Genomic DNA, 16353 nt, shown 5'->3' with positions numbered 1-16353 from the left:
GCTACCTGTTCTTCAAATGTCGTAGCCGAACTTTGTTAACCAAACCGAAATCAATTTGTAAATTGTTCATTTTTAGGAATTTTTTGGCCAATTCAAACTCCATTAACTAAATTTGAAGTACCCGTGAGTACCCAAAACATCATACTCTTGTTGTGGCTCTTAAAGAAAAAGATATAACTTTTTTTCTTCCAAAACCCTCATCTTCATTATCATCTTCATCTTCTTCTTTTCCCTCTCAATAATTCTTCTTTTGAAGAAAATCAAATTATTAATTTAATCCCACTAATCATTAATTAACTCACTAATCAATACATTAACTAATTTTATTACCAAGGGCAAGTTTGGTATTAAAAAAGAAATTAGATAAGGGATGACTCAAAATTACTTCAAATATCCACCCAAAAAATGAAGAGTAGTCCCCCGCCATTTTTGAGTAGTGCCCAAAAAAGTCATTCTTTTTCTGACGCGGTTAACTGGAGCCAGAAATGTCATCAAAGCTCTTAGGGGTCAAATGAATAAATTTAAACTGTGTTTACGGATTTTTTTAGTTATTCTTAAACAACTCAGTTCTTGGTTTGTTGGACGACGACCAAAGGGAGGAGTCCCTTAGTGATGAAAAAATGGTGAGTTTGTCCGTCACAATGTTTGTGCAGAGAAACTGAAATTGGCTTTTTGGAAATCACAATTTCATGAAATTAAGCTCAAACTTGGGATCATCAATCAAATTGATTACAGATTTCAGTCAAACACCATTAAACAAACATATTCACAGTTCAAATTTCTTTAAAATAACCATCAGATCGATTGAAATCGATCAATTTCAGTATCATTTTATTAAAAAGCAGTTCCCTTTCATCGTCGGCCTTCACTGCTGCAGCAGTAATCTAGTATTTACTCTCGTGGAAACAGAAATAATGTAGCTGATGAAATCCGCGAGTTTGCTAAAAGTTTATTTCTTCATCAAGAATGGGAAAATTTCTATTTGGGATTCAATTATTCAAAGTTTTTGGCTCTTGTTCGAAGCATCAGAAACTTTCGAATCTCTTATGACCTGTGTCTTATCTCAATTTGTTAGATAATTATATAGATTTGCTTGCTTTAGTTCTTAAATTAATAACCTGCTTTAAGAGCTTCCGTTCTATAACCTAAATACTGAGTTGTGTTGTGTTCTAAGAGTATTTAGTTTTTGATTTTTGCTAGTGTTAACAATATTTGTCTTGATTTTCTTCCCCTTGTTTTTCCAATCAAAGATTTTTCTTTGAATTTGGGGGAGCACTCCTGGATTTGATTTCCTTTTCTGTGGCTTGTTCCTCAATATTGGGTTGTTTGAAATTGAATTTCTTTTCCCCTGGTTCAATTGCAATCCCATCTGTCTCTTTAAATTGATTTTTAATTAGCCGTTTTAGTTTATCCAATAACCATTGTTTCTCTGATTCTGATTTTTACATTGCTATTTATCCGTGTATCTCAAATCAAATTTATGAAGTTTTTAAAATCCTGCAAAAGGCATTTAAAATCTCTATCTAGTCTAATGCATTACCCTCTGATACCAGGTACCATTTGCTACAACCGGAAAAAAAGGAAGATGCTGAGAAAACAAGGGTTTCCAGGAAATTCTCAAACCATTCTACTGACCCAAACTGAGAATCTGATGTCTAAGACGATAGAGGAAATAGAGAGCTCCAAAACAGGTCTTTTAGGAATGCAGAAAGCTTGGAAGCAATCACAACCAAAGAGGTATGCCTAAAGAGTCGTGTTGTGATGAGGTCACCCTCGTGACAGTTTATATAAGGATGTACTTTTTACCATTCGATTTGATATCACAGATATATACACATCCCGAAGTAATATTTAGGAAATAAAAATATATCTATTATTTTTCATTATATTTATTATCATTTACATCCTTGATTTTTTTTAATTTGCTTCTTAGTCCATCTAGAAAAGCTTAGAGAGCAAAATAGATATCTCCACATTATTAGATCCACATTATTAAGGGATCGTTGCAGCATGGATTTGTTTCTGATGCTAACAGAGAGGTGAAGACAGCAGAGAGGTGCAAGCAGTAAGAGGTAGCGGGGAAGAGCCAGAGCCTTAAGCCGTTCGGAAAAGCAATCGAGAGATAAAACTAACTGGTCAATTAGTTATCTAAGATTAGGTGAATATCGGCAAGATAGTTAGATAGATAATGGGAATCAAAAAAACAAAAATCACCATCTAAAGATAACAAGAGAATGTGGGTGGGTATTACTATTAGTTCATACAATCGATTCATATAGAACGTAAAATGAAAGACAGTATCCATTATGAGCTGCTCATGAAAATGTACCTTCCTTGGAAAAAGGAAGAAACCCAAGTTGTTCTTGGCTACGTACAGTACTTCTGTTTTATACAATTATGATTTATGAAGGTGCCAAAACGGACTGGCTAAAGCAGATCTTATAGCTATCACACCAGCAATTTGAAGGGAAGAATATCTGGGTGTGTGCTTTGAGTTCATGTGATCATGTAACCCATGATCACTGACGTTTGAAGTTCAACTATTCGTTCTCAAGTGCCGAGCACTAAGCTGTGTTTTTAAGGGACTAAGAAACAAATCACATTAGATTCAAAGATGTACAAGTAAAGCAGACAATTTTTTTTCTTTTCTTGGTACAGATTTATTTCCTAAATATTGCCTTGAGATTTTTTACTTAGAGATGTATGATGTAAAATTCAAAGGCTAAAAATTGCACTCTTATATAAACTGTCACGAGGATGATCTCGTCACACCACGACTCTATTCCTAAAACCTAGTATTATTCGGAATTACTTGGTAAATATGATTCGAAATAACTTCACTGAAACTAGGATAGTAGCATGGTCCACTCAAAATGGTATGCTCATTTTCAATTATTATGTGATGTATTGTAAGGATATAGCCTATGGTAATATCAAAAGCAGTAACTTACATTTCTTAGGTTCTCTATTAATTATAATCTCTCTGATTAGAAAGCTTGCTGATAAACTAGGTTTCCATTATAAGATTTATATCTGTATAGTCCTAGTGAAATTATCCTGTGATATCTTATTTCTGGCAGTTCATTAATTTTATATCTTGGAACTGCCAGGGATTAGGTAAACATGACTCCCAAAACAGCTTGGTGGACACTTTAAGCAAGGAGAATCCTAATATTCTCTTCTTGTCGGAAACCAAGCAACAAAACAAGGAAATGATTACCATACTAAAACGAATGAATGTCTATAATTATCATCTGGTTTCTCCTGGAGGAAACGCAGGAGGTCTTTGTCTCTTATGGAAAAGTAATGTAGATTTACAAATTAAAGATTCTGTCTTTAACCACATAAATGCTATGATCACAAACCATCAAAACAATAGTACCTGGACTATCACATGTTTTTATGGGAGTCCATATAGGCCACATAAACTGCATTCTTGGAAAATTATTGAAGACATGTCTGTTAATATGATAACTCCATGGATAGTCATTGGAGACCTGAATGTAGCGCTTCACGAAGAAGAAAAAAATAGCAACTTTCCGTTTAAAAGAAATGAGGCTAGAATATTTAATAATCTTATAAACAAATGTGAGTTAATGGACCTGGGATTCTCTGGTTATACCTATACTTGGAACAATCATAGGGATGGTACGGAAAACATTAAACAGAGACTTGATAGGGGTTTAGTAAACTCTAAGTGGAACAAAAAATTTCCAAATTCAAGCATAAAACATCTAGGACCTCTAGCCTCTGATCATGTTCCAATTAGATTAAACACTTACAACCACTGGAATGAAGGGACTCCTCCCTTCAGATACTTTGGCGAGTGGATGAAACACGAGGAATGTAAGCCCCTGATTCAGGAGAATTGGGATCTCAGAGTGCAGGGTTCTCCGGCACATAAAATAAACAGAAATCTTGCTTCTGTTAAACACATCCTAAAACTTTGGAATAAACATACTTTTGGTAACATACATAGCAATATTGAGAATATTAAGAAAGAATTAGATAAAACTAATCAAAGGATTGGTTACCCCAGCAAATCTACTGACTTATGTAAACTTAGAAAGGATTTAGCTATGTGGTATGCCATAAAAGAAAAATTCTGGAAAGAAACATAACTCTAGGGGATAGAAACACAAGATATTTCCATAGTAAGGCTAAACAAAGGTTTCGTAGAAACAGAATTGAAATTCTTAAGTCTGAAACAAATGAATGGCTAGACAACAAAACTGATATCGCAGATTGTATAACAAAACATTTTCAACAAATAGCTACAACTGTTAAACCTGACATAGATCAAAATATGGTAAATCTTATTCCTACTTGCATAAATCAGAGTGATAATGATATGTTTTGCATCACTCCCTTAGAGACTGAAACAAAAAATGTTATTTTTTTGATGGATCCTGACAAAAGTCCAGGCCCAGATGGCTTCCCGCCAAATTTTTTCCAACAAAATTGGGACATCGTTGGGCCTGACCTAGTCAAAATGATCCAAACTTTTTTTGTTTCTGGGAACATCTCTAAGGAAATGAATGCCTCTTTCATCTCCTTAATCCCAAAAACTCTAAATCCTACCACTCCGACTGAGTGTAGACCTATAGCATTGGCTAATACCACTTATAAAATTATCTCTAAACTAATGGCAGGGAGAATGAAAAAGCTCCTTGAAAAAATGATTTCACCATTTCAATATGCCTTCATTCTTGGAAGGCAGATTTCTGAAAATATAACTATAACACATGAAATTATCCACAAGATGCAAAACTCCAAATCAAAAAAAGGATTTATGAGTCTGAAAATTGATATGTCGAAGGCATTCGATAGAGTCGAATGGACTTTCTTGCTTCAAATAATGTCTAAATTTGGCTTCAATGAGAAGTGGTGTAATCTAATACACCAATGCATCTCTACAACTACATTATCAGTCCTCATTAATGGGTCTCCTACTAAGTTTTTTAAACCCACTAGGGGCTTGAGACAGGGGGACCCTATCTCCCCTTACTTATTCTTGTTATGTATGGAGGCTCTCTCCAGAACAATTACCCATGCCGAGAATACTGGTTTGATAAAAGGTATCAGAATTGTTCACAAAGCACCTTCAGTTAGCCACTTATTGTTTGTCGACGATTGCTTACTTTTCTGTAAAGTCAGCGAGAAAACTTGTGATAATCTGGTTAAGATGTTTAAAGACTTTGGTTTAGCTTCGGGCCAATTAATAAACCTAATAAATCAGGGGTTTTTTTTATCCCAAAAACTGAAACAGACATTAGACAAAAGGTGAAACAGATCTTGGGAGTAAAGGCTATTCCTCTAAATGATAAATATTTAGGCTCGCCTTTATTCACTAATACATCTAAGATCACTTGGTTTGCACCTTTGCTTGAAAAGATGGAACATGGAGTCCAAAGTTAGAATGACATTAATCTGAATAATGTCGGCAAAACAGTAATGATAAAGAATGTAACCTCATCGTTGTATGTTTATCAAATGAACTGTTTTAAGATACTGGTAAAAGTTTGCAACAACCTAACCAAAATTCAAAGAAACTTTTGGTGGGGAAAAAATGAAAAAGGTTTAAATGCCCAAGGTAAGAAAGAAGTATTTCTTAAAAATTGGGACTGTATTTCTAAATCCCTCAAAGAAGGGGGTTTGGAGATAAAAAAACATTAAACACTTCAACTTAGATATGATAGCTAAAATGGGATGGCGGTTGAAAGAACAACCAGACTCGCTTTGTGCTACTATTCTTAAAGCAAAGTACTATCCAAACAAGGATATTCTCCACATAAACACCATCCCTAATAGAAGGGATAGTTGGATCTGGAAAGGATTGTTGACTGGTATTCAACAAATAAAAACTAATAGCTTTTGGGAGCTAGAAAATGACACAAATATAGATATTTGGGAGGATTTTTGGATTCCGGACACCACACCTCCTTACCATAAACCAAACTTGATAAATTTTGGCTAAAGTGAGCTATCTCCTAACTCCTTCTAAAGAATGGGATGTTGCCAAGTTAAAAAAGTGTTTCGAAAACAGCTTAGTTGAAAAAATCAGGAATATAAACATTCCTACTGCGGACAGAGATGACATCCCACATTGGAACCTTAATAGTACAGGCAAATTCACAGTTAAATCGCTTTACAACCGTATCAACTCAATAGGAGACCCAACCCAAGATTGGAACATCATTTGGAGAATGAACATTACACCTTTTGTTAAGATTTTCATTTGGAAAGCAGCGCACTCGATACTGTCCAATAGTATGAGAGTCGCAACTGTAATTCCAAACATTAACACAACCTGCAAGATGTGTAACAATGGACAAGAAACCTTAACTCACTTATTTCTGGAATGTAATTTTGTTGTCCAGGTGTGGATGCACCTAAACTTTGATATGCAGTTTATTTGTAATGGTACTGCTACTTTTCATGATTGGTTGAACAATAGCTTTGAAAACCCGAATATAGGAAATTATGGTATAAAATGGCAGGTTTTATGTTTTGGCATATTTGGAAGGCGAGATGCAAAATAACTTTTGAAAAAGAAAGCCAAAACAGTGTTATTATAGCCAATAATATTGTAAAATATGTGAACAGCTACCTGACAGTGAATAACCATGGGCACAACATAATGCAAACTCTCTATTATAACCCCTTGAATGATGAAACGCTGAAAGTGACCAAGACGGAGGACACACCAAAAAAAATGGATATACAAATCAACATAGCTATAACTATGATGAATTGTGATGCTAAGTCGGGAATAGGGCTGACTTTGTGTGGTTTCACTGGAAATACCAGAGAAGCCAGGGGGATGTATTCTACAGCAACAACAACAGAGCAACTGGAGATAGAAGGGGCTGAAGCAGCATTCAAATGGGCCACAGAGTGGAGTGGACATACGATTACCTTCAGAAGTAATTCGGAACCTACAAGGTCAGTGGGGATTTCCGCAACAACACTGAATTCGGCATCAATTTCATAGTTAACTCTTTTGCTCTAGTTAAGAGATCAACTTTAATTTGGCAACTAATATTTCAGCATTTTGTAACAAATTCTCAATTAAACATGCTTGGACAGGCTATGCCTTGTGGGAAATCTTAACTTTTTTGAATATTCAGAATTGAAATCAATATGTAATGGTTCACAGAACCTTAAACTATGGAGATCATAGAACTTTGTCTTATGTAACATGAGGGAAACCTATTTTTCTATTAAAAAAAAAAGAATGGGAAATAAATCTACCAGTTTGGTTAAGAAATTTCATCCAACCAGATCTAAATAATTTGTTAACTTCTTTTTAATTTATAAAATCTTTCCTAATGAAAAAAAAACTTGAGACAGAAATAAAAATACAATTATGTTTATGCGAAAATAATATAACCTCTTTTGCAGATGTAGGGAGTGATAATTAATAAATAATATACACTATTATTGCAATTGAATCTTTTTTTATCAGACAACACGGGAATCGAACCCCTAACCTATAATTTGGATTGCGAGTTCGACCCCTGGCCAACTGAACTAATCCCCGTTGGTTATCATAATAGAATGTGAAAAATACTAGAACCCCCTACTATATGGGTTCAATATATAGAAGCCCCACAAAATGGATCCTTCATTGTCAACTCCATACTTTAGGAAAATGCTATTACTAGGCCTAAAATATCAAATTTTCTTCAGATCTGGCCCATAATTAATTATTACGAATTTTAATAATGACAACACTACCCTTTTGAATATATACAAGAGAAAAATCATGAGAGTTTTTCATTTTTAGATTTTCTTTCTCTCTCCATCCTTCTTCAGCTACTTTCAGAGATCTCAAAACTTAAATTACATGCAACTGATTAGACAACACAAACCTAAATCGAGATCGACACATAGCTAATCAATCGTTCAAACAACAAATCCAGTGAAAAACACATCAAGTTCTCACTAGATCTTGAATTTTAATGGAGTTTTTGTGCTTGTAATGGAGAATAATTGAGTAAATTCGTCATCAACGAAGAACTCTGAAGATTTAATCAACAAAGACTAAATAAAAGATAAGTTTCTTTTGTTGTATCCTTTTCATTTTTTTCATGTTTTAGTTTTGAAATTTTTTATTAAGATTTCGAAACCTAAAACTTCGATTTCAGTTCTGTTTTATTATCTGATTTATGATTAGCATTCAGATCTACTTTCGCCTTCTATTTCTCTTCATTTTGAGTTAGAAATTTCGAAAAAAATTTGAAAAAGAGTTTCCAAAACTTTTAGGGTTCTTCGTAGAGAATCCGTTGATCTATTCTATCATTTACCTGATTGAAAATCAGACTCCAGATTTGTAATCCTCGTGTGTGAATCTGTGTTACCCATTTAATATTTTGGTAAACGATATAGTTTAAATTTTTTTCTACTTGATCTGATTTGTTGATTTTATAGATTTCTTTGCGCTGGATTTGAAAACAGGAGTCAATTGATGAAGATGTTGCTTCTGTTCAGATGCAAGATGTAAGGAAGAAGGTGAATTCATTCACTATTGTGAGAATACGCATATACTTATGTTGGGTGAGTAGATATGAAAAAAAATTTATCATTAATTGTTGTTGTTCAATTTGTTTGAGCATATCTGAAGCTGTAACAATTTCAAAACAAGATGAAATTGTGAATAAGAATCACAAATCAAAGAATTTTGTTATGTGATTATTATGCACAACATGTGTAACTTTCATCTACACATCCAATTTGCATGTGTAACTTGCGTCTACACATCCAATTTGCATGTGTAACTTGCATCTACACAACCGATTAGCTTGTGTAAACTTTCTCTACACATCCAGATAGCTTGTATAACTTTCTATACATATCAAATTAGCATGATAAAGAAATATCCTCATAATAATTATTGAAAACCACATTCTAGATCTCAATTACATGCCTCAGATAAGGTGATTGTGCATCCATTTTATGTTAATTGTTGGCTTACACTACTAGTTTTGTGTAGGGAAAAGGAATTCACAGAGTTTTATGTTGTTTTGTGCAGAACAGAGGAATACAAAGATGTATGTCTTGAAGTTCGTCCTTCAACAGACTCGAGTGTTGAAGTTTTATCAACAGTATTGCTTAAACAGATAAGATAATTTTCATTTACTTAAAATCAATCTGAACTTATACATCTCCTAAGATGGATACCCTAACTCTTAACATAGGAGGATTTGAAGTCAGTGGTAAGCAAGCTGATTCCTGCTTTCTTATATGACATAACTTGTTTTATTTTCAGCATTTTTTATGAATAGGTGTATTTTGTGTACACATATATAGTAATATGTCATGTTACGTGTTGTTTCATTAATGTGTATGGGTAATTTGAAACTTAGAAATTACTCTGCAAGGGTATGAATCTTGGAATTTTGATGTTGTGTTGGTATAATTATTAATATAAAAGATATTCTCTAGTTCATAAGAGGCGGTGGTGCTAAAGGTGGTATTGTAGTTGGAGGTAGTGTGAGTGGTGGAGGATTACATAGAGGAGTCAGATTAGGAGGTAGTGGTGGAATTGCCGAGTATTATATCTATTCTGTTGAGCCTGTAACTTTGTATAACATTTAGTAACATATATGGGAGTGTAGGCGAGGATATTGGTCAAATTAAGCATATGTAACTTTCAGTTACATTAGGAAAATGCATGTGTAACTCTTAGTTACACTAGGAAAATGCATGTGTAACTACCAATTACACTAGGAAGGTGCTGATGATTTTGCTAGATTCAGTGTGAAATCTAATGAGACTGTGGTAAAAAAAGGAAGAAGTAGTAGAATTAGAACCAGAACTTTGAGTAGTGGTTGTTTCTGGTGCTGAATTCCTTCCATTTCTGTCTTCTTTCATTGCTTTTAGATTCGGATATTGATTTTGGTTTTCACTTTGAAATTTTTAGGGATCTTGTATTGTATGGTACTGACTACTGTGTTGCAATTTTCAGCGTGATGCATTGTCTCGTAAGAAGCATGGGATTCATATTTATGGGAATAGTGTGTCTTTTCCACCTCAGAGATAAAAGCTCAACCCTGTTGACTTAATCATTTGTCCTTCATATGAGATAATAATTCTTGAAAACCACATTTAGATCTCAATATCATGCCTCAGACAAGGTATAATAATGATGAATTATCTCCAGATTACAAAATGGTTGGACAGGTAGTAGCTTTTGCAATGCCACCTTCATGTGAGCCTATTTACTATTTTAATAGCAAACCACCATTCTGTAGAAAGAATTTCTCTCTGAGTTGTTTTTCTGCTTGTGTTAATCCCCTCCCATGTATATCTTTGTAGTTCATCCCATGTATATTTGGTTGTAAAAAGGTAGGATAATACTGATTATTAGACTGATTAGATACATGTGTAACTCTTAATTACACAAGTGAGATAATTAGATGTGTAGCTACCAGTTACACATGCCAATTAGATGTGTAGTTTCTAGTTACACTTGCTAATTGATGAGATATAAAAGTTATGAATGTGTAACTCACATTGTACCACTCAGACGCATGTGTAACTCCTAGTTACACTAATGTGACACATGTGTAACTCCAAGTTACACTAGACATATGCATGTGTAACTCCTAATTACTCTTGTAGTTGTTCTATAATATTATTTCATTCTTTTTGTTCATCCAATCTAATTTCATGGATGTTTATTTGGTTACAGATATGGAAGCACTTTGTAATGAGGAAGACAAGAAGGGAAGGAACAATCTCAATTAGAGGATTTCGTTTTACATATTTAGTGTTCTAACTCGTTTATTGTATTCAATAACAGCCAATTAATAGATAAACAGAAAAAATATTGTAAATGAATATTAAAGCAATACATATCTTTTTTTTGTATATTTTTTTCCCGATGTGTAACTGTTGGCTATACATGCCTTATGCATGTGTAATTTGTGGATACACATGTCATATACATGTGTAACTTCTTATTACACATGCCATGTGTAACTTTGGGATACACATGCCATATGCATGTGTAACTTCTCGTTACACACTTTTGAATACATAACATGAATGTGTAATTTTTATGCATGTGTAACTTCCGGATACACTTGCAATATGCATGTGGTCGGAGGTGGTGGTGGTGGTCGGGTGGCGGTGGGGGTGGTTGTCAGCGGTGGTCGTAGGTGGTTGGTGGTGGTCGGAGGAGGTGGTGGTCGGAGGTGGTTGTCGGTGGTTGTGGTGGTCGGAGGTGGTGGGAATATCATCACATTATATTTTAATAATTTTGGGCTTAAATTTAAATTTTATTTAATTATGGGCTTGACAATATGCATAAGGGTATCAATGTCTTTTAATAACTCGGGGGGGCTAGATTTAAACTTCTTTTAACTAAGAGCCTCATATTATGGGTTATCCATGAGTTAGCCTTAGCCTGATTTTCCCGAATAAGATCTTACTATAAGAAGAACCCATATTGGGGGATATGGATTTTAGGGGGATGTTAAATAAAACAAAAACATGATATTTAGAATTAAATCTCAGAACCCCTTATCTATGTATTTTCTTTAAGGCCTAATTTACCCTTAACTTAATTAGTTGTTAATTAATTATGATTAGTTTTTTTAAGATTTTTTTTTTCAAATAAAGAAATTAATCAATGGAATCGTACAAAACTTTGTTTGGTGGCCTAGCAACAAGCTGAACACCAACCCCCTTCTGAATAGCAACACCTAGTCTATAGAAAAGAAATTTATCTACACCACTACTGACATCATTACTAACTAGACTATAAATTATTTTGTCAATATAGATTAAATGAATTAGAGTTAGTTTTAGTTTTAGTGTTGGTTGTGAGAGAAGAAGAAAAAGAAGAAGAATCTTTGAAAGGAAAATTGGAAAAAGTAGTGTTTTTCATTTGTGAGATAGATACACTTGTGATTTCGACCGAGCAATGCTCTAACAATAATAAAAGGTAATAGGACAATCCCTAGGGATTCGAAAACATGTAGACCAAATCGAAATTATCATACCAAGATAGAGGAGTATATGAGTCAACTTCCCGAGATCATTCGTGAATGTATTATATATACGTATGATGTGGATGGAGGTGGAAATTGTGGTTATCATCATGCGACTGAGCAATTAAGATACTTACATTTGGCGGACAATGAAGGAGCGACACAATGCCAATATGCAAGAAAGAGGATGCACGCAACACTAACGAAATTCAGGATCTTCTATGAAGCAACGGTTGGCGATGAATAATAGTTCAATAATTTGCATGATCGTGCGTTGGGGCCAATGAAACCAATGGATTTCCTTATGAGGTAATATTGGATGAGAATACCGGTGTGTAGGCATCTACTAGCAGATACATTTATTTGTGTTTTTCATTCTTTTGACCCTGCGAAGGGGCTAACGTATATACCAAAGTTTCAGAAGTCTGAAAGATCTCTTAAGAGGAGAATGATTGTCAAAGATAATTTTACGTTACCACCGGCTTGTGGGTATACTAATGTATCAATGATTCAGCTGAATCACTCAAAGAAACTGGATGTACGAGGAGAATTACCAACTTTGGGATGCTACACAATTATCCATTCCGCGAGAGAAGACAGAAACAATTGAATTGGTTGAAATGGATAATGAGCAGTGTAGTTTTTTGGGGTTCACTTAATGTAACTGTTGTATTTTGAACTTTGAATCATAATTATTAAATGGTATTTTGGGTGTGATATATATTAGAGACTTTGAGTCACGCTAAATAAAGAAAAATGAATGAAATGGGTTCGAAAAATCCATAAGAGTTGGAATTATTTGAATTTTGGTTTTCAAATTCGTACATAATCAGAATTGTTTGTTATGTTACAAACAGTGTCGGTAGTCTGTAAAAATTTGGTTTTTAAAATCCTTTAAAATCGACATTGGAAACGTGGGGATAACAAAATACACCACCAACTTTTCTTAGGCAACCTGTATGGACAAACTTAAATACAATTCCGAGAGTTCAACTTAATGAATCTCAATCAAGGAATAATATCTAGAGCTATATCTCTTCTCTCACAATCAGAAAGTTTACAGAGACTAGTCTGTGAACCTGATTTACGTGTGAGAGTACTTGGGTGATTCCAAAGATCAATTTCCAAGTAATCAATCAAGTCGTATCCAAAAAACAAATATGAATGTATCTACTTTGATTGATTTACGTACAACCTATGATATTTCAATCATAAAGATAAACAATATAATGCGGAAAAGAAATAACATAGACACCAGAAATTTTGTTAACGAGGAAACCACAAATGCAGAAAAACCCCGGGACCTAGTCCAGCTCGAATAACAAACTGTATTAAGCCGCTACAGACACTAGCCTAGTACCAATTAACTTCGGACTAGAATGTAGCTGAGATCGAATCAAACCTTCACAGCAAATTAGTTACAGTCGCGCTCCTTACGCCTCTTGAATCCCAGCAGGACTCGGCGCAAATGATTCCCTTAGCTGACGTCCTTTACAGACTAAGAGTTTCTTCAACTCAATTGAAGACTTTAAACCAATCTGTCTCCCACAGATAAGCCTATTTGTCCTCTTTGATCGTAGATCAAGGTGAGACTGGAAATTGATAGAAATAGACAAAGTCTAGCTAACCCAAAATCCGGACTTATGCTCCCGAAGAGCAGCCTGGATTATTATTCACCTCACAGGTATTAAACTTGTGGAATCAATAAAGTCAAAGACGAAGAGAACTTTGATGATTTCTATTTATCTTGATTGATGGATGGAGCAAGCTCTACAATCAAACAAGATCAGGATACTCAGGCTCTGGCTTCACGAACCCTATGAAGTATTTTTAGTCGCTAAACCCTAAAGGGGTTTTAGGAAGAGGACGTCGACTCTAGTTTACAACTAGGACACACAAAAGTAGTGTCGGGATTCAAAGATACCAGTTGTTTAAGGTTCCCCTTTTATAGAATTTCAAAGCATAGGTTGCTTTAGGTTTAAGCTCAGATAGCTTTCGAACCAAGCAAAAATATCCACCATTAGAAGAATCTTTGAATCTGATTAACATAACAAGATATACACTCTGGTTGGGATGAACCGTAACCGAACCATGTACAAAGACAACGTTCATGAATGATTAGCCGAAACTAGCCAATTGAAATATAAGCTTGAGCATTTTCATATAACACTTAAGATTTTAATCTTGAGTCACAATCATGTGGTTAATATGTCTATAGTGTTTTTAGAGATCGCTCAAACGATAATTATCTCACAAAAATAATTTTAAGTGCACTAGAAATTATTCGACAGGGAAAGTACGTGTACTTAAACCTTGTTCGTGAACATATTTGTCATGGTACGCGTACCGGGTATGTGTATCGTTAAGACAAATTAGAGTTCCGGAAAATACAGAACTTATTTGGTATGTGTACGGGTATGAATACCACACTGGTTCCAAAATCGATAGTTCTTTTTCAGTACGTGTATTGGTTTGTGTACCGTTCCGGGTTCACGAGTTCACAGACTTCTTTTGGTATGCATACTGGTATGCGTACCAAAAAAATTTTGTCGACATATAGCTACTCCGGTACATGTACTATGGTTCCGAACCTATAACAGTTTTTCCAGTTTGTAATACTGGTATGCATACTGTCTTGTATCTGAAATTAATAGTAGTTTTATATTTATCTCTAGCAATTCGAAACATTCCCAAATAACATCAACGACACATATCACTGTTCCAGGCTATTTTCCAATGATAGTATTGAATCATAATTTAGACTAGAACACCGCTGCCACGGTGGGGAGGTCCGACCAAAGAAAAATGAAACATCATTAATTTCATAACGCGTTATACATTTTTTATTTATTGGAATGTTATTTTTGAGGCATATACATCGTTTTAGTGGTTGAATAACCAAATCAATGGATGTATGAACAAAAATACGACTACATAACTATTATGCATCCTTTTTGGTGGCTCCACAATTTGTTATGCATCTTTTTTTTTGGTGGAATTATATTTTTAGGCATATACTACCTCCGTTTCAGGAAATGTGATACTCTCACATTTTCATTTTCGCCTAAAAGTAGGCCAAATTGAAGGAGTGAAAGTATCACTTTTCCTGAAATAAAAAATTAATTGATGCATAAACCAAAATATGGCAGCATAATGTGTTATGCATCTTTTGTGGTGGTCTGCATAATGACTATGCATTGAATTTTCGAAAATTATGCCTAAAGTGAAAGTATCACTTTTCCTGAAACGAATGGAGTACATCGTTTTATTAGTTGCAAAGGAAAATTAGTTAGATGCATAAACCAAAATATGGCTACATAAAATATTATGTGTCCTTTGAAAGTGCTTACTGACTATTTTAGTACCAAGTTTACTCATCAGAATGTTAGTATACATGATTTTTTTTGAGGTTGCTCCTAAAGTGATAACCACTGAGGATAATTCTTATTTAAAAAAGTTGCCAACTGAAGAAGATATTAAAACTGCAATTTTTTATCTAAACCAAGATGGGGCCCCTGGAATAGATGGTTTCACTGGTGCATTTTACAGATATGCTTGGGAGATTATTAAGAATGATCTTGTTGCTGCAGTGCAGTATTGTTGGACAAATAATGTCACTGCTAGTGGAATGAATTCCAATTTTCTTGTTCTAATTCCTAAAGTTCATGGTGCTAAGAATGCTAAACAATTTAGGCCTATAGGTCTGAGCAACTTCTGCTTCAAAATAATTACTAAGATTGTTACCATGAGAATCAGTAAATTCTTACCAAATATTGTGTCTCCTCAGCAATGTGCCTTCATCAAAAATAGAAGTATACATGAACAGGTTCTGCTTGCTTCTGAGCTTGTTAATGAATTCCCAGTTCAAAGAAGATGAGGAAACTTGGGGATGAAATTGGATATATCTCAGGCTTATGATACCATGAGTTGGGATAGTCTTATATAAAGAACTTACAAACTATGGTTTCTCCAATAAATTCTGTGATTGGATTATGGTTCTTCTCAAAACTACAAAAATAACTATAATGCTTAATGGAGGCCCTATTGGATTCTTTGGAGTTGGCAGAGGACTCAAGCAAGGTGATCCTCTTTCTCCAATACTTTTTATTTTAGCTGAAGATATCTTTAGTAGGAATATTCACAAATTGGTTCAGGAGAAAAAAATTCAACCTATGGTAATAAGAAATGGAATTCATCCTACACATTTATTCATTGTTGATGATATATTTTTGTTATGCAATGGAAATATGAGAAGCATTACTCATCTCAGAAATATTTTATTGGAGTATCAAGCTGCAACTGGTCAAATTATAAACACTGCCAAAAGTAGGTGCTTTGTGGGTGGTACCTCAGC

Source organism: Papaver somniferum, chromosome 7 (assembly GCF_003573695.1).
Source record: "Papaver somniferum cultivar HN1 chromosome 7, ASM357369v1, whole genome shotgun sequence".
NCBI lineage: Eukaryota > Viridiplantae > Streptophyta > Magnoliopsida > Ranunculales > Papaveraceae > Papaver > Papaver somniferum.
This window is presented reverse-complemented; position numbering follows the sequence as displayed.